General features: G+C 33.1%; 1 protein-coding gene and 1 pseudogene across 17 annotated transcripts in view; one reads left to right on the forward strand and one right to left on the reverse strand.

The window, feature by feature from the left end:
* The window catches only part of LOC131755183 (calcium-activated chloride channel regulator 1-like), a 29,738-nt pseudogene extending 13,613 nt beyond the window's left edge, over positions 1–16,125 (reverse strand).
* ODF2L (outer dense fiber of sperm tails 2 like) overlaps positions 1–21,088 on the forward strand; it is a 339,482-nt gene that overhangs the window by 70,708 nt on the left and 247,686 nt on the right. For 7 of the 17 annotated variants that reach the window (XM_067043211.1, XM_067043246.1, XM_067043192.1 and 4 more), the window contains one exon: positions 18,622–18,654. The exons of the other annotated variants lie outside the window; for them this stretch is intronic. The gene's annotated coding sequence lies outside the window, so the exon portion shown is untranslated. The remainder of the gene's footprint in view (positions 1–18,621; positions 18,655–21,088) is intronic. 17 annotated transcript variants of the gene reach the window in all.

Raw genomic sequence — 21,088 nt, forward strand, 5'->3', positions numbered from 1 at the left:
AAAATAGAGAAAAACTGTACTCTTGTTACATGGGAAAGGCAAAATTGTTCATAAAATTTAAAGAAGATTAATGTGCTCATGTTTATACCTAGGCAAGATAACTAATTGAAAAGTTTAAAAGTTTTAAAAAAATTAAAATTAAATTCACTTAAAATACGTTTCATTAGCATATATAGGAAATATTGACTTCTAAGTCATGTGATTATAGTAGGATTTTAAGTTCAGTGGAAGTTGACGCAGATTCTTATTACCTGCACCATTGTCCCATAGCTCTAATGTTACTTGATGTCCATCTTCGGTTTCTATAATGGCTGTTACATTGATTTCCAGTACAGGCAAAAACCCTTGACTGACTTGTGCATAAACAATCAGTGGGTTAGGGTAATGGGCTGTATTTTGACTTGTGATCTGTTGCAATTACTGGAAGTGTAGTAGGACTTCTTGCTCGAGTAGTCACTGTCACTGTTTGCATTTGAGGGCTGGCATAATTATTTAGAAGGCTGTAAGTCCAAGTACCTGTCTGAAAATTTAAAAAATAGCTGTTTCAGACCTTTTGTAATATCTTCCTACTCCTGTATACGATGTTATCTTCATTTTTTCCTCAAAATTTGTTGATAAAGCATGGAGAAAATAAAAAAATATTCTTACCTCTGCAATACCTGGTTTTCGAAGACAAGCAGATCGAATATTTAGCTTATCTTCCTTGAAATCTGAGGTTTTATAGTTCTTTCCTTGTGGATCTTGGTGAAGAATTTCTGGCTTTTGTATTTTCCATGTGACAACAAAGAAAGTGGAATTTCCAATTGTGCTGTCCACAGGCACTATACCATTTATCCATTTCCTTCCTGTAATTGTCAAGGCTTTGCTTTCCAACTGTTACATAAATAAAAACAACAAACATGTGAAACTGATTTGTTATTACAGTTAGTAACATTTCAAAGTTTAGTCAGTTCAGAGTAATTCTAAATATACTTTTAATATTTCAATTAAAGTAACTAAGGGGCTTCCCTGGTGGCGCAGTGGTTGAGAATCCGCCTGCCGATGCAGGGGTCACGGGTTCGTGCCCTGGTCCAGGAAGATCCCACATGCCGCGGAGCACCTAAGCCCGTGAGCCATGGCCGCTGGGCCTGCGCGTCCGGAGCCTGTGCTCCGCAACGGGAGAGGCCACAGCAGTGAGAGGCCCGCATACAGCAAAAAAAAAAAAAAAAAAAAAAAAGTAACTAAGAATTATTTTGAAGAATTTTGCAAATAAAAAGCATTTATACTGATAAAAAATAGAAAAATCAAAAGAAAAAGTGACCATAAGTATCACAAAAAGCAAATTCAATAAGGATGTTACACCTGAAATGTTTTCAGGCAGAATAGTTATTTATTAGAGAAAGAAGTTACTATTTAGTATAATAAAAAGTTATTACAAGTATGAAAAGGCAAAGAATTTTTTTAAAGATACTGACCTGAATAGCCTGCTGAGTCATGCTGCCACTTCTAGATGAAATTCTACTGAAAGCATTAGTAAGGCCATTTATGTCTTTATTGGCATAAAAATGATGTCCTCCTAAGATGGAATTTTATTTACCTTTATAATACTAATTTTATTTTATTTTATTTTTAAAATTTTTATTGGAGTATAGTTGATTCACAATGTTGTGTTAGTTTCAGGTATACAGAAAAGCGAATCAGTTATACATATACATATATCCACTCTTTTTTAGATTCTTTTCCCTGTTGAGTAGAGTCCCCTGTGCTATACAGTAGGTCCTTATTAGTTATCTATTTTATATATAGTAGTGTGTATATGTCAATCCCAGTCTCCCAATTTATCCCTCCCCCTGCTTTTGCCCCTGCTAACCATAAGTTTGTTTTCTACATCTGTGACTCTTTCTGTTTTGTAAATAAGTTTATTTGTACCATTTTTTTAGATTCCACATATAAGTGATATCATATGATATTTGTCTTTCTCTGTCTGACTTACTTCACTCAGTATGACAATCTCTAGGTCCATCCTTGTTGCTGCAAATGGCATTATTTAATTTTTTTTTATGGCTGAGTAATATTCCATATAATACTAATTTTAAATAGGAAAATCATGTTTGCTCTTATACGCTTATCAATATACTATAAAATACATTAAAACATTTTTTTAAACTTACAGAAGATTAATTTCCCAAACCTTAGGAACTTTTAATATATCAGTATCCTAGATGTAATCCTACAATAACTAAACCTTGCTCAAAATATGTTAGAACAAAGAAAAAAACTAGTCAAATATTATTTTTATATCAATCATTAGATTTAAGTGCTTTCCACATTAGTAAAGCTGATCTAATCACCAAATAACATTATGAAAATTAAAGACAGTTTTTAAACTAGCTGCTTATTTTCTAGTTATATCTAAGATATACCAAAACAATTAGAGAATGACAGTTTAGAATAAAGTAAAAGTTGATTAAGTGCAAAAAATAAGTGATACAGGAGTTAATGAAGAGGGAGATAACTTAGGTGTCAGGAGCTGGAAAAGAATGGATTTCAGAGAGCAAGACTTGGTAATCAGGTCTCTAACTCTAGCCTTGGGCAAATCATTTCTATTCTCTACGTTTACATTTCTTCCTCGGTGAAATAGGGCTATCTGAATCTCTACTTTAAGATTGAGCAGGATAGATACTGAGCCAGAATTTTGGAACTGCAGTTGAATGTCATTAGTAACCATGGAGAAAGAAATTTCATTTTGGTGGTATTGGTAGAAAGTGGTGAGAAATGAATGAAGACAGAAAATGTTAGAAATATTAGACTAATATTAGTCTAATATTAGTCTAATATTAGAAATATTAGACTAATTAGAAAAAGTTATTAGAAAAAAATATTAGACTAATATTAGAAAAAGTTAATATAGGTAGAAATGGAGAGAAGTGGGGGTGGGGAGAAGAAATATATTAATTTGAAGGACAAGGACAGGGAAGGACAAAGATTAATTTTTTAGGATAGGAAAATTTTGAGCAGTTTGTAGTTTAAAGGGAAAGAGCCCCTGGAATGAGAGAAACTGAAAAAGTGTTTTCTATTCAAATTCTATTCCAAAGGTTTACCTGTCATATCTGACAGTGTCTCCAGTTCTTTGGCAGCAGAAGGTCCTGGAGCAATGGTGTGGATGACGCACCACTTTGTTTTACCTCCTCAAAGCATAAGTTTATTTTATTATCTTCCCCATCAGTTAGTAATATGATTTCAGAACCAGAAGTGCTTTGGTTACTGTGGATAACTGCCTGATAGTAAAAAACCAGATTATTAATTATAGAATATAATATCTAAATAAAACAAAGAATAAATCTGTTCTTTAGTCTTGGAGAAGTCTTTAGGCCTATGCATCAGAGTAGGCAAAAGGAAACTTTGTTTGTATTGTCATTCCAGGTTTTGTTGGTTTGGAAATGAGTGTAATGTACAATGGTCTTTAGATTTCCAAAGGCGGAATATTAACAGTGCTTTTACATATACTTAAGCTACCCAAGAAAGAAAGAATAAAACACTGAGAACAATGTCTAACACATAGTAAGTGCTCAATGAATGTTAGCTATTTTTATTATCCCAGGAGATACTTGGGATAGAGGCAAATGATCCAGGCAGTTTGGAAGGTTGCACACTAGACAACATTTGTAAAGCCGTGACTGAAGGCAGGTGTTCAAAGTTAAATGATGTGACATGCCTTTTAATGCATTTCAGTTGCTAATTAAAGAATCTCATAATTTCCTGGAAAAAAACATTGACCTGTCAAGAAGAAGGAAGTTCCTGAATTTATCAAGTATTATAATTTGGGGGGTATTTTCCTGATTTTTACCAAAAGTAGTGACTAAGACAATCTACTCAGACAAATTGAGAGTAAATTCTAGCTCCGCCATTTGCTAAATAGAATAGCTAGTGTTTAGTTACTCTATCATTCATATATATGAATATATAATAGAGCTCTATAAATAGCTCACTGTAATTATTACCTTTTTGAACTTTGGAGTAAGAAAGACCAGATTTACCAATTACTGACTCTATGATCTTGAGAAAGATAATTACTCTGAACCTCAGTTTCTTTATGTGCAAAACGGTCATAAAAGTAGTGCCTGACTAAAAAATTAATGGTAACGATAAAGTAAGATCATGAATGTAAAGCATTTAACGTAGGCACTAATGCAGTATATGCTCAATAAATTTCAGATATTATTATGATTCTGTACGTAAAAGCTTATATGTTGATATGGTTTCTTTACATGAGTAACAGAGGTTTTTTATATGTTTGAACATAATTTGATATAATCTCTTCAGTAATAGACTCTGTGGTCAAAATGTCATAGATATATATCAAAACATATTAAGAAAAACATATATGAACCAACATGTGCAAACATTATAACATATTCCCAAGATATAGTACTGTCATATTTTAGAAGTGAATAGACATATGTAAGAATTATGATTTTTATAATAATAGCAATCCTTTCTTGAGCACTTGTTTATCTTTTTTATTGAATTATAGTTGATTTACAATGTTATATTAGTTTCAGGTGTACAACTCTTTTAATGAATTATACTCTATTTAAAGTTATTACAAAATAATGGCTATATTTCCCAGTGCTTTACAATATATCCTTGTTGCTTACTTATTTTATATGTAGTAATCTGTATCTCTTAATACCATACCCTAATTTTGCACCTTTCCCTTTCCTCTCCCCACTGGTAACCACTAGACTGTTCTCTATATCTGTGAGTCTGTTTCTGTTTTGTTCTATACATCCGTTTGTGTTGTTTTCTAGATTCTACATATAATTGATAACAGAGTTTTTGTCTTTCTCTGTGTGACTTATTTTCCTCAGCATCGTACCCTCTAGGTCCATCCACATTGTTGCAAATGAAAGAATTCCATTCTTTCTTATGGCTGAGTAATATTGCATTGTATATATGTATTATATATATATATATACATACATACATACACCCTACATCTTTATTCATTCATCTCTTGATGAACACTTGGATTGCTTCCATATCATGGTTATTGTAAATGATGCTGCTGTGAACATTAGGGGAGCCCTTATTTATCTGACATAGTTCCTATTAAACAGGTTAGGTTCTCTTACTTTCCACATTTCATTAATTGAGGAAACTGAGACTTTCTTAGTTGAGTAATTCACACACAGCCATTTAGCTAGGGCATAGTAGAACCAGAATTCCAGGTTTATCTGGATCTAGAACTTGTGTGTTTTCTTAAAGCAATATGATTTACAGGAAACAGATATCATGAGGAAAGCTAAGAGATGATATTAACTAATGGCCAAAATAAGAGTAACAGTCTCCACTTTTTAGCTGAGACAATGAGAGGATCAGTGAAAGGAAACGGTTTTCCTTTCACTGAAAAAGAAAAAAGTAGGCTTAAATAGAGGCTGTCTTAGGTTGGAAGAAATTCAGATGAGTACTGAAGGTGTTTTAATATAGTTCACAATTTTTATTTCATTAAACTTCTATGTATCTGTCTTGAGTTTGGTACTATACTTGAGGAACTACCTCTATCTTTGTGATTTTTAAATGTCAATTTAACTTGATGAACTGGGGTTTTCTTTATCCGTAATATAGAAATATTAGTAATCTCCCACTTCCACAATCCCCTTAACAGCATTATTTTCTCCTCATAGAAATTCAGACTATGGGAGTGATAAAGAAATGAGGGGCTCCTAACTAAGTAATGATGATTATGTGCACACAGGATTTTTCTTCCCTTTAACCACTCCTCAGCGCAACTCAGTTCCTCAGGAGCATGTTGGTGAAATAACCACACTCAGAGAGGATCCAGCTATGAACAATAGACAACAGAAGGTCTTTAAAAATTATTTAAGTGAGGGACCTCTAAGCTCATGACCCTTGTTCCAAGAGAGCTGGACAAAATTAAAAGCAATAATAAATGGCAAGTGATATTTAGAAAAGCATTCTTATTTTACCTGGAATCCTGCTTTGAGTCCCCTTCAAATTGAAGTTCCACCATCAGCTTGAGGCAGATTTCGGTAAACATTATCATCAGTTATTTTTGTTAGATGATTTCAGATTTCAGCAACACTGTCAAATGTAACCATCCCAACCAAGGATCCCTTTTTGATAATTTGAATCAAGTGTAGTTCTGCTGCTTGATTCATTCGAAAGAGACAGTCTTCCTGTAAGAAAAAGATGTCTGAAAAATTCCTGAGTTTCCTCCAATCTTGACAGATTGGTGAAAGACAAAGTTCATGGGCCAGAGATCAAAATAATAATTGATTACTGTATTGTAGAGTTTAACTTCTTCATTATATTAAAAAGAAACAATATTAAAGAAAAACTTTAAAAATCATATTATACTTGGAAAAGCCTTAAAAGTTTATACCTTCTTCTTTAACAGTAAGGAAATAATTTTAAAATGCACACAAAAATGTTTGTTGCAACATAATTTTTGATAACAAGTTGAAAATCACGAAAATGTCCAATAATGGGGGTTATTTGACTAAATTATAATATTTGCATACCATATGACCATTAAAACTTGTGTCATGGAATCATTTTTTTCCTTGGGGAGTGTTTAAGGTATAGTAAGTAAAAAAAAAATCATATTATAAAACATTATATAAGATATAATCACATTTCTGAGGAGGAGAAACAAAATACATGAACAGAAAAAAGATAGGAATGATGTATGCTCCATAGAATTATGGATGATTTTCGTCTTTTCTTTTTGTTCAGTTATGTTATTTCTAGTTTGTTAGAACTAAAAGTTAAAGAATAAACATCATCTGTAATCCAATAACCTTAATATAACAATTATTTTTATTTTAGTATATTATCTTCTAGTGCTTGTCCATATAAAATCACTGTACTAAAATTTATTAGAATAATAAAAATATTTTTTAGTTAGCTTAGTAGAACTAAACCTAAGATTAAATTATATTTCTATTAGCATAAATACCTAATTTAGGAGAGCTAACAAATAAATGTCTTACTGAATTCATGCTTCCAGATTTATCAAGTAACAAACAGACTACCCACTGTTTGGACTTGAGTAACAAAAATGTAGGATGAGTTGGTGGATTCATTTCTGTCATGGGAGATATATTCTGAAAGTCATTAGAGTCCATGATTACATCCCATGTGGTTCTGCCATTGCACATTTTGTTTTGTAGGTTTGGAGCTTCTGTATCGTGTGTTTTTTTCTGTACAAAATTCAGTCACCTGGGAAAAATCAGTTGAAAGACAATAGTACGGTAACTGATGAGGCATTACCTTCCTTTCCAAATATACAGTTGGCTGCCTTATACATCCTCCACAGATTTTATCTCCTGACAATTAAAAATTATTTCATAATCGAACATTCTCACATTCATTTTGCATACTTGAACGGAGAAGAAGCAAATTAAAACCATCAATATGCCCTGGAAATTTATTTGGTAATTCTTTTAGGTATAGGTAGATCATAGCACTGGGGGATGATGGCGGCTGACGCAACTGCTTAAGCTAACTTCTTAATTTCCCTTCTAGACTCCTGGGGGACTCAAGCCTTGAAATAAGTTTAATGGAAAAAGGGACAGGATTTGCAGTAATTTCTAGCTTCCCCCTAAAAGTGGGGTAAAGAAAATGGCCTTCTTTAATTGCCTAAGTATTTTCTATCTCTTTATAGTTTATTGAAAAACTTGAGAACAGATATTCTAACAATCTCAAATGTAATTGGCTCTGGTGAACTTAGACATAAATAAAATAATACTCCCAAAAAATAATGAAAATGTGGGAATAAAATGAGAAAATGTGACTGCTTCTCTTTGAGTTGCAAATGGTGAGTTGTATCCAGTAATTCTGCCAAATGATATTTCATTACTATAGAATCTATGAAAATCCTCCAAGTTTTGAAAACCTAGTAACTTGGAAAAACACTAGCATAAACTAGTAGCATTCAGGAAAGAATTCATCTTGCAGTAAAGCCTCAGCTTTATAAATATCATTTTGTTTTTTTAAATGCCCTCCTCATATAAATCTCCTGCTGTAAGCTCAGATTTAGAATTAAATTATTAAACCTGAATACCTTTTATTCAAGTTTTAAGAGTTTGTTTTCTTTCTGTTAAGTTTCTGATCTACATTTTTCATAAGGGGTTATATTGGATGGGAGAAAAATATAGTTTTCAGTCAAAGCAATGATTTATAATCAACTTGATGATATGAAATGCCTACCAAATATGGCTCCTCTTGCTACTGTCACTGCCTTTATTCAGGGCCTTCAGATCTCTTATCTGCCTATTGCCATGCCCTCCAACTGGTCTCCCTGCCTCCACTATCTCACTTCCTTTTGTTTTTCACAGTCAGTAGAATTATCATCCTGAAAGGATAACCTGGTTACATCACTAGTCTGAAGTTGATAAAATAAAATCCAAACACCTTAGTTTTGTAGGTTCCAATTTTGTGTTTCAATCTCATTTCTTGCTTCTTCCTCACCATGTATGCTTTGCTTATAGAACATTGAACTTTCTCCTGTCCTTAGAGTATGCCAGAAACTTTCACAAGGCTCTCGCTAATACAAATGGAAAAGGAAATTTGTGCAAATTAGAAAAAGGTGCCCTTTTCTCAAGTTCTTTTATTGCTGTCTATCTGAAAAGTGTTCTAATAAATATGAAAATCTTTAGTGACCATGATGCAAGTAATTTGGGCAGTGCTCAACTTGTACAGTCATGTGTGGCATCCTGTATTTTTCTTTTTTTAAATCTTTTTTCTTTCTTTCTTTCTTTTTACATCTATAGTGGAGTATAATTGCTTTACAATGTTGTGTTAGTTTCTGCTGTATAACAAAGTGAATCAGCTATATGAATACATATTATCCCATTATCCCCTCCCTCTCATCCCTGTATTTTTCCATCTTTGTTTCTGTGAACCTGTTTCTTTGCCTAGAATACCCTTCCCCTTCCTGCTTTAGCAAGTTCATATTAATCTTATTTCCAAATCCCAGCTCAAAACTCATCTCATTATACACAATTTTCTGACCTTCAATTGGAGACATTTGCTGTACTCTCATGGCACTTAGTTTCTATTTTTTCCTACTTTGTATTCATATTTATTTTTCTTTTATCTCTACCTCTCTCACTAAATTGAGTTCTTCAAGAACAGTTATTTTTAATTATTTCTATATTTTTGTTCCTAACATGGTGCTGGACATGGGAATAATGAATTTTAAAGAAAGAAAATCATGGACTTGAATATTCATTATTTCAGATCATATTTCTCTTGGGTCTGAGCTTATGCCCTGGGTACAGATGCTATGCAATATATTTAGTTTATGTTACAATAATTAGAAGGTTGTGTTATTATGCACAAGATATATGGTTAAAGTACAGTATTTATCTCTGAGCCATATCTTATATAATTAGTTGCCCTCCAGATTTCAGTTACATGATTTTCTTTCATTATTATTTATTTTTCAGGTAGGCAGCATGAGTTATCTCCTCATAGTCAAATGCTTTTGGAATTTATAGTTTGGTACAGACAGTATATATTCCACTTATCGTCTTGTGTCACATGATCTGATATCTATTTGGATGCTGAACTTTGGCTGCCTTTGTGGATCCAGATTCAACAGGTTAAAGTGAAACTTCTAGATTCATGTTTCAAATATTTCCAGGAGGGAGTTTTATTAGGCTGGAAAACAATTTCTACTTAAATATCTCATTAGATTCATTTAGGAGTTTTAGAAAAAAATATCGAGTCTATATTTTTACTCAGGCCCTTCATCATTAATGCCCTAGACTCCAAAACAATTTTAAATCTTATTGGAAATAATAGGCTTTTCCAAACCTCTACCCATAGAAGTGCATGTTGCTAGTAATTTGATATATGAAAATTTGCTTCTTTTAAATCTTAGTTTACTATCTAGAGATAGTATACTTTATTTTGATTTGTTTTTGATAACTTTCATATGTTTCATATTTTAAAGTCTTTTTTACATGTTTGGAAACTTTCATTAGGTAGCTATAATATGTTTGCATTAATTAAGGCTGGATTTATCCAGGGAAAGAGACAATTCCCTATTATCCAAATATTTTATAAATTTAAAAAATTAAAAATTTTAAGTTTATTTTATACTCACCTTGTGCTAAGCACTGTAATCGTACTTTATTTATATTAGCTCTTATATAACTAACAGCGATAACACTGTAAAGTGAGTTTTATAATTCCTATTTAAAAGACTAGAGAATTAAATCTCAGATTTAGCAGTTTGCTCATAGTGACACAGCTCGAAAATGACAGACTAGGTTTTGACATCAGATCTGTCTGACTCCATGTCACCTGTTCTTATCTACTGAGGTTTATACATTTAACCAAATATTTCAGGTCAAACATTAGCTTTGGAACTTGAATTATTGTGTTGTTATTTTTTAATCGGTCAGATTGGTGATTGTGAACCTTTTCTCTTTTGTTGTTCTGTAGAAAGAGCCGTTTATGTTTTCACAATAGCACTTTGCAAAACTTAGTGTGCTTTAGTGTGAAGATAATGGAAAATAGAGACTGTCAGTACTTTCCCAAGCTACAGAATGAATTACTTTGGAATAGTAATATGAATAACACTTAGAAGAAAGAATTAAAAGTAATGTTGTAGTTTTAGACACAAGTCCACAGAAGTCAAATGAGGGAAGGGATATAATAAGAAATTCTGTGATGCCAATGAGAAGGATACAGTTCTACCTCTGAAGAAAAAAAAAAAAGCAGGTTAGTAAGAAAGGTGGAATTATTTCCGGATACACCCTGACAAGACTCGATACACAGGACTGGATAAAATGGTTATTAATTAACTGTCTTAGTAATTTCCCTTATTTCTATTGGTATGTATAATTTCACAGTAGAAAATCCAGCTTCCCTAATTAACTTTTCCTAAAGGGTTCCTTTGTGAGACTAGAAAAAGAAGGTACTTACAGAATGGAGACTTTGCATAAACATAATGGACTTCCTTGCAGTCTGGGATTTTTCTGGGATGAATATACATTTTGCTTCATACAGCCTTGTCTATGAGCCACGTCTGCATGGCCTTGTTATGCAGCTGCCTCCCTGGCATTTCTTGAAAACCACGTTTATACCAGTAATATGAATTGAACATCTGTGATGAAAGAATTAGATTATATTTGTACATGAAGGCCAGAGAAATTATGAATAAAGATTAACATCCTAAAATCATTCCCTCAGTGATAATTGCTATAGACCATGTACCAACATTCCATTTTGACAAAAGTAGGCACAGTGTCCTCCCCCTATTTACCATTGATTTCAACAAGAACAATGATGTTAATTCATATTTCTTAATGTTCATTGATCATTAATGTGATTAATATATCTATTATCCTTGTGACCTTGAGCTTAAGATGATAATTCCTAACTCACAAGGATGCTGTGAAAATTAAGTGAGTTAAGAGATACAGGGGAGTTGCTTCCCAGCGGGGAGGGGAGTCAACATTATGCTTAAAACCCTGTTAAATTTCTTATGTATGGTACACATATACATATATATATATGCACACACATATATATATTGCTATATAAATGTATATGTATATGCATGTATACCATACATATACCATACATACAAAACCATGTGTGGGTTTTGTGTTTACAGCATTTTACAATTTACATTTGAAAATCACTGAGCTAGACTGAAAGAAGAAATGAAAATAAATGAAAATAAGCCCTGCATGGAAATGCTTGTGCATTCAAACCTTTTGAATTTTGATAATTGTCAAGGCCCTGGCAGAGAATGAGGTGGGGTGGGGTATGGGTAAAAGATAAAAAGAGTTCTTGTTTATCTGCAGGATTTACTCCCATTCTGTGTTAATATTAAACTTCAAAACATTAATCTATTTAAATAGATTTGTATTGCAAGGAGTAAAGGAGATGGTTAGTCATGTTTTCCAAGAGGGTTAGCTCTAGAGTAAAAGCCTGAAAACTAAACTTACACTGCCTCCAACAAAGTGCCTGGCACACAGTAGGAGCTCAATAAATGTTATTTTAGATAATTGTTTTTACTAATATATCTCTTTTTATGACTGATAAGGAAACATTTATTTTTCATTAATTTATTAAAAATTGGTTGTTTGATACATTCTTTAATGTTTAGCTTTTACTTTGTACCATGCCCAAAGCTAAGGGATTAAAAAAAAAAAAATCAGCCCTCAAGGATCTTAAAACACAGACAATTACTGTCCAGTGTGAGAGAAGCCCATGCACATTGCTTTGGGAACAGTGTCAAGGATGTCTAACCTCAAATGGAGGGAGAGGAAAGACACTTAGGGAAGAAGCATTTAAATTGAGTCTTGAAGGATGAACAAGCATTGTTTGAATAAGGGAGATGGTACTGGGAGGAGTTGCGTGGGAGGAGGTGACAGTAATGAGTGTCCTGGGATAAAAGCCTCCTCTGTAAAAGATTTTAGGCAGTTTAGAGAGTTAAACAAACAACACAAAGGCATTTTTCTACCACACCTCTTTTCTCTAATATGTTTTTTTATCCTAAAGACTTATTTTCTATTACACTGATTTCTGTTGTTCTTTAATACTCATTAACTACTCCATGTGCTTGACATTTTAAATTTAAATATCTCATCTATTCATAAATAAGACCTGTCTAAATCTACCCAGAATTATACTTCTTAAAAAATCAATTTTCTCACGTATCCTTATGAAAAGTACTTCTTTAAGCTCAAGATTAAATGAAAAATAAGTATATTTAATATGAGGCTCTAACAGTTTAATTGATTTCAATGAAACAGATTCACCTTAAAAAGTTATGAATCAAATGGAATAAAAGATTGTGTAGGAACTTGAACTCTAATTCTCAGATATCTTAAGTTTTAGGGTACAACTTTTTTCTTTTTCTTTCCTCTGACAATAACATATTTTTAGTACAACTCCCATGAATACTGAAATTTTTCCCAAATTTTGATTGATCTTGATTCCAATGTGTAATACCAGAAATTGTTGGACAGATGTATAGTGGGGCAGGTTGGATATTGCAGTTAACTCTGGGCATTCAACCACTGAGGTAGCCTTTGTTTGCCTAGTACAGAAAATTGAAAAGTCATAAGTGAAAAGTTTTGAAAACAGATTTGTTCAATAGAATGATACCTTGTTGCTTCAATAGTGTTTCTTCTGGAAATATAGAATGGCTGGTCTACATTATACTCATCAAATATTCCCCATCGGAGATGGGCCCACTCATGGACAAAGACTCTGCCTATGAGAGAATATTGCCACTTATGAATTTATGTTTACAATACATGTATCCCGGCTTTTTGAAAGTTCACGTTACACCACTTCACTTTTACGAAAGACCTTAGTACCTGTTTTTGCTAACAGAAAGAAGTTCGAAGAGGACTTTTGCTTTTATGAAAAAAGGCAAAAAGTAAAAATAGCAATCAGCATTTGTTTCGCAGCCAGCTATTTTAAAGACAGCACACACCCAGAGCAGGAAGAATGGCACCACCAAGCTCCTTCCCTGGGAACCGCACTCAGCATCTCACCCTCAAACCCCATAGATTTGAACCGTGTCTGTGAGCATCTGTGCTTTATCTCGACATATTTTGTTCATCTGTTAACAACATGTGTCCTAAGGTAATTGCTTCTTTGCTGTATACAATCTTGACTTATGAAAGGTTTCATAGAAATGCTTCTTTTGGATAGTGGGGGAAACTTGTATTTAACTATTTTCCTTATATTTTAAGTCTCCCTTCCTCATATCCTCAACCTGAGTCAAGGAAATCTAGAAATTGACAACTTTCATTAGGCCAAATAAGTTAAAATGGGTTAGTATCAATAAATGGTTAATTTTATTATTAAACACACACACAAAAATATAATTAGGTTGAACATAACTAGTAAATTTCCAAAGGTATTAATACCTATTTTTTCCTTTAAAATTTTTTTAAAAATACCACTAATCATGTTATGTTTGTTTCCAGTGGAAATAAAAATAGAAGTAGAAAATAGATATCCCTACCTCAGGACCCATAGATAGGCAAATTATTAATCAACAAGAAGTTTGGAGTAAAATGTATATATTGTCCTTTTTCTCCACATTTTCCATGTTGAAGTGTATAAGGATCATCTCCATATTTTAGGTAAGGATTAGCAACTATGACATATGCCTAAAAAGCAGAACAAACAAGCCAAAACAGATCCTAAGAGCAATAGAAACAAGGAATTTTTCATCTAAATTTAGACCAGTAATATTACTAATTTAAATACTAAAGTAGTCATCAGTAATTACTAAAAAATTATGAGTATTAATTTTTTTTAATCACAGGAAGAAAGAAACAGTTTAGGAGCTAGGTAAAATACCCTACCTGGTCATATGCTTCTTGTTTTGGCATTAAGTACTCAGATTTTGACTTCCAGATCATTGGAATTAAAATGCTTACATTCCTGAAATAAACTCTTCGTTTGGTGGCATGAAACAGGTAATTAGAAGCTTCAGTTACCATTTCCTGACAAAATTAAAAATACCTTGTAGTAACAATTTCACAATGAAATGAACATGAAAATTTACAAACAAGAAGAAGCTAATTTAAGCCCCTCTCCCCAAATATTTTGGCAAAGACTAACTGAAAAATAGGTTAAATTTTACTATATTTCTCTAGTCTAGTAAATCAAATTTACCATTGAGCTTTTCATTCAAGGCAAGAGATGCCTGTAAACTCTCATTTTTATATACTTAGAAATCAATTCATTTTTCACTTATCCAGACCTGCATTCAGCATTATGGGTTGGAGCAGGGAATGAGGGTGCTAGGTGAGATATAAAGGTGATTAAGACTGGCAGTCTGTTGGGAAGTTGCTTACTGAATTGAACAGAGGTGCTTAAAATGGTGTTGGGAGTTTAAAGTTTGGTAGATTTTATACTGTTGTTAATTGAGGGTTTTTTTTTTTTTTTTTTTTTTTTTTTTTGCGGTATGCGGGCCTCTCACTGTTGTGGCCTCTCCCGTTGCAGAGCACAGGCTCCGGACGCGCAGGCCTAGCGGCCATGGCTCACGGGCTTAGTTGCTCCGCGGCGTGTGGGATCTTCCCAGACCAGGGCACGAACACGTGTCTCCTGCATCGGCAGGCGGATTCTCAACCACTGCGCCACCAGGGAAGCCCTACTGTTGTTAATTGAAAAAACCATTTTGCTAGATTTATTTTGAGTTTTCTTCTCATAAGGAATGTGTTCATAAAAGGCAAAGTTTTACCAAGCAGTGATTTTCTAAAAATATGTAGGTCATTGTTTTCAAATTCCAGTTTTGCTACTTATTGTATGACTGTACAAATCACTTAACTTTTCTCAATTTATACGACAAGGGTAATTAATAATCTCTATTCTTGACCACCTCATAGGGATATTGAGAGGATCAAAGAAAATAGTATATATTAGAGTGCTATATAGAGCGTATTTTATTATAATGACTAACCCAGATAAAATTAGGAAGTAAGTCAACTTCAAAAATAAGTAATATTTTCTTTAAGATCAGATACCTAAGAATTTCAAAATTTTTAGAGTTGAACAAGTATGAACAACTGAAAAAATTGAAAAAATGTATATGATAATGAACCTCTAGGGCTTAAATGGAGGTTAGTTATTGAAACATTATAAAAGTAACTTCATAAAGATAAAATTTGAAAATAATTCTCCAGTAGCTCGAAGGTCTTTCTTTTAGCTTAATGAGTTGAAAAAATATTAGTAGTTTGGCCTTTTAATAATGCATTTGGAGAATGACTAATGCTATTAATATATAATACATAATATTTAAACTAAGCAGATATTAATCTTGACAGTTTAGATACATGCTATATAAATGACGAATACTGTCTAAGCAATTTTGGAAAGTTATAACTCTGTGTGAATGTGTGTATGTGCCTAGGCAGCATGAGTTGAAAATACTCAATGAAATAAATATAAATGGATAATAAATTTTTCACTTACCTTTATGTTTTGAATGAGTTTTTCATCTTCTGACACACTGGGGTTAATTGCAATGACAGTGCCATCATATCCATTGTTAATCAAATTTACCATTGAGCTTTTCATTCCAGGCAAGAGATGCAAAGTTAGGAACAGAATAACATTCAGAGTGAGCACCATTTTTTCGCATGTTACAATAAACCTATTGGAAATGTAAGGAGAGTATTTATGTATCTGCTTACCTCAGAAATTTGACTCTAGACCCAAATATTTGCAAAAATATATTACTAATATATATATAATTACTAAAATATTTTGATGAACTTCTTTATCTTATTCTAAAGAGTTCTTTAGTTGTTAAGTAGCAATGGGGATTATGCTGAACATTTATCATACTTTCTAAGACAGCTAAGGTGTTAAATACTCATCGAATTGAGCAATTCTTTTAGATTGTTTGTGTAGTCATCATCCTCATCATGGTGGTCATTCTTTGTCTTCATTGTCATCATCATCAAATAGTATTAGATATTTTCCAGTTCTGGCATCTGTTTACAGAAAAGCGCTCTGTGGAAGGATGAGGAACTGAAATGAAAAGCACCAGGAAATAACAGATAAAAAAGGCGTGTTTAAAAAACAAAACAAACCAAAAATGAATAAAGAAACTAGAGTGGGAGTGGCAGTGAATTAGGATTTCTATTCTTTAGATGGGAGTCATATTATAAGCACAGTGGTTGGGAACAGCTGTGGGTCAAGGGGGAAATGGGTTTTTTCGTTACTTTCTCTGATGACTTCTTGGGTATTTCAGTTTTCACATAGCACTGAATGCTTTAAGTCCTTGTATAACTTGAAACCTTAAGATGCTTCAATTAGATTTCTTTTTTGGATTGAACACAAATCTGCCAGTATTCCTTAGTTTGAAATAGTTGTGCACATAGCATTGTAAGCTGGCTTTAGAGTCAGATGAATCTAAACGTGACCCTTGCCTTGGTCATTTAACAGTCATGTGATTCTTTTTAAAAATTGAGGTATAGGGCTTCCCTGGTGGCGCAGTGGTTGAGAATCCGCCTGCTGATGCAGGGGACACGGGTTCGTGCCCCGGTCTGGGAAGATTCCCACATTCCATGGAGCGGCTGGGTCCGTGAGCCATGGCCGCTGAGCCTGTGCGTCCGGAGCCTGTGCTCCACGACGGGAGAGGCCACAACAGTGAGAGGCCCGTGTACCACAAAAACAAAACAAAACAAAAAATATTGAGGTATAATTGAGGTACAATATTATATAAGTTTCAGGTGTACAACATAGTGATTCACAATTTTTAAAGATTATATTACATTTACAGTTATAAAATATTGGCTATATTCCCGGCGTTGTACAGTATATCCTTGTAGCTTATTTTATGCCTAGTAGTTTGTAGCTCTTAATCCCCTACCCCTATCTTGCTCAACCATTCTTCCCTCTTCCCACTGGTAATCACTAGTTCTTTATATCTGTGTGAGTCTGTTTCCTTTTTGTTATGTTCACTGGTTTGTTGTATTCTTTATACTTCACATATAAATGAAATCATACAGTATTTGTCTTTCTCTGTCTGACTTATTTCACCTAGCATAATACCCTCTACATCCATCCATGTTGTCACAAATGGCAAGATTTCATTCTTTTTTATGGGTAATAATCTATTACATATATATATACTACATCTTCTTTGTCCATTCATCTATTGATGGGCACTTGGGTTACTTCCATATCTTGGCTATTGTACATAATGCTACAATGAACATAAGGATGCATATATCTTTTCTATTTCATGTTTTTCTTTTCTTTGGATAAATATCGAGGAGTGGAATTGCTGGATCATATGGTAGTTCTATTTTTCTTATTTTTTGAGAAATCTCCATACTGCTCAGTGTTCTGCTCTTTAGAGTACAGAAATGAGTAAAACATAGGCACTGCCTATGAATCCAGTTTCAGAATCCATGGTATTTTTTGTTTGTTTGTTTGGTTGGTTGGTTTTTGCACGGTATGTGGGCCTCTCACTGCTGTGGCCTCTCCCGTTGTGGAACACAGGCTCCGGACGCACAGGCTCAGTGGCCATGGCTCACGGGCCCAGCTGCTCCGTGGCATGTGAGATCTTCCTGGACCCGGGCACGAACCTGCATTGGCAGGCGGACTCTCAACCACTGTGCCACCAGGGAAGCCCCAGAATCCATGTTTTTAAAGTATATGCAACATATACTACTTTTCAAAAGGGTGAATCAGTGAGTATCAGCCTAGAAAATTATTTTGAAAGCAGTTTCTTTTTGTTTCTATTACAGACTAGTACTTGACAGTACAAGATCCAAGAAAATGTGGATTGCTATAATTAATTGCTATAAATTAATAGAATTTTTATTTTGTTTCAATTTTAGGTTGAATAATGGAATTTTCAAAATACTGTTTTGCCATGAAAACTTAAGTACAAGTCTTTCAGAATTCAATTATTCATTTTTTGATAATTTTGGGGACAGAAAACCTTTCAATAAACAATTCTTAAGTTGTATCTGAAATTGAAATGGTCAACAGAGGTAAAAAATCATATTGTCATAAAATTCCAAAAACTTAATCTCTAACCAATTTTCTTTTCATGATCTTTATTAAAACTTATTTCTGTGTTCTTTTCCTGTTCCCTCTTCCTCCTGAAAGATATTTTTCTGGATTCCTCACAGAAGTGTTGAGGTAATAGCAAATTATTTTTTATATATACTACCTTTCAGAGAGTTACATAAAATGAATTAAAAGCAAATGCCATTCTTTGTAACGTGAGATATAAAAAAGGAAATGTTAAGAGTTCACCTATGGGTATGGTATACTGATTCAGAGATTTATGAACCATCACAACCTCACATACCCACTCATGCTACAGTCCAGCCATTCTTAGATGTCATAGTTAATTCCTGTAGAGATTATGCTGGATTTAACCAACTGTTACACAAACTTTAAATTGAAGAATACAGTGAATTGGTAGCTTAATCTCCTTGTAGATACTCCCTTAGAATTTTATTAGCCCTTCTTTTTTCTTTGCTTCTTTTAAACCATCACTTTTGGAATGTTATTTTATTTGCTACCAATATTCATGCTCTGCGTTTGTGATATTCTCTTCATTCTTTTAATTTATAAATCTGTTCACTCATTCATTCACTCATTTATTCAACAAACTTAATGGACACTTGCAATGTATCAGGCACTCTGCTAGGCAGGGGAATATAATATTAATTAAGTTATAATCCTTGCCTTCTTCAAGGTGCTTCCAGTCTACTCAGCATCCTGTACACTAATAATTATTTGGGTTGATTTTCTGTTGTTCTTCTTACATCACTGAGCAATATTTCAATTTAGAGACTCTGATTATTATGCAATTTATTACGGTGATTTTTGGATTTAACAGTATCTCCAAATAGCCAAATTTGTTAACTACTACATTGTTGTAAGTTGCCTGAATGTCCACTTACACTTTCCCCCTTGCTAGTAGAATTTCAGTTTTGTTCAGATGTTTTCGGCTTTCATGTGACTGGAATGAAGGCCACGCCTATCTCAAGCTCAAGGGTAAATCCAAGTTGATCTAAGTACATGGTCTTCAAAGTGTGGTTTGCAGACCTTTAAATGTCTTCAGGACTCTTTCAGAGGATCTAAAGGGTCAAAACTATTTTGATGGTAATATTAAGAAGTTACAGTATTTGTACTTTTTGAATTTGTTGACATTTGATGATGATGCAAAAGATGTAGAAGATAAAACTGCTGGGACCTTAGCACAAATATAAGCAGTGACACTAAACTGTATTTATAATCATTGAATTGTTCACTGCCAAGCACTTGCAGTATAAAGTAATGCCTGTTTCACTTAAGAGTGGAATTGATGAAGCAGTAAAAATTAATGTTATTAAATTTGAATACACACCCTTTTTATATTCTTTGTGATGAAATAGCACTTCTGCTGCAGAGCAAAGTATGATGTTTGTACTCCAGGAAAACCACTTGGACAAAAGGTGCAAGCTGAACTAGTCACAGTTTTCATAAGCAACATTTTTTACTTGAAAGAACTATTGACAAGCAAACTATGGTTATTCAGACATAGATATTTGGCAAATATTTTCTCAAAATTGTTGTGTAGAAGAAGACAACCAGCAATATTTGTTGACAATGATAAAATTTGAACTTTTAAAAATTAGAATTTGGGAAACCTGTATCTGTTATTGCAAACTTAACAACTTAAAGACTTTTCTCGTAAGGTTGGAGGTGGGTGGTATTAATTGATGTGAGTTTTTGATATTGTGTAATGAAATGTGTCAAGATTTAGAAGATTTGTACAACTCAGTGAACCAGTATTTTCCAAATCATCAATGCATGATATTAAAAAATTATGCAAGTGTAAAAGATCCATTCAAAATATGAGATACACAAAGTGATATTTAAGAGTATCAATTTACTTGATTTGTGATATGTTTTCTAAATTAGTAGATGTTTGAAAACTTATTTCTAAAATTTCAGTAAAATCAGTATCACTTAAAAATTTAAATACCAATTAATGAATAATTGATTTTAGTAGTGTCTTTTCATTTAAATACTCAGGAAACCCTGTTAATAAACAGTAAACTGTTTCTAAGAAGCTATAATTGGCTTGCATTTTAACCATTCATTCCTCAACAGCCAGGAAAGAATTTTTTTGTTGATGTTACATTTGTTAAATAAACTTATGGGCAACATGTGAGGAATAGTTTAAAAAATCTGAAAGAAGAGGAAAACCAAGGGAGGGATACAGTATTAAGTCACCTCTTCATAGTTATCTATCAGGAATCAATATTTGCTACTTCCCTGAAATTAACTCATTTCAGTAGTTTGATACACATAGACATATATGCTAAAATATTATTGGCATAATGGGTTAGGAAGACAGTTTATGGTATAGGAAAATAAGCATTTTGAAAATTAAATATTTTGTAATGCATTATGATTAAACTTCCTTTGGAGAGAGAAATTTGGTAAAGTGGCAACAGGAATATTTTAAGAAGTATTCTATAGACAGCCAGGAGACCAGTGTTTGGGGTTTATATGTGCTACTAATTTACTTTGTACAAACTGTGTCAAATTGCATAGCCTCTAGTTCCTCATTTAT

The sequence above is a fragment of the Kogia breviceps genome, chromosome 1 (genome assembly GCF_026419965.1).
Source record: "Kogia breviceps isolate mKogBre1 chromosome 1, mKogBre1 haplotype 1, whole genome shotgun sequence".
In the NCBI taxonomy this organism is placed as follows: Eukaryota; Metazoa; Chordata; class Mammalia; order Artiodactyla; family Physeteridae; genus Kogia; species Kogia breviceps.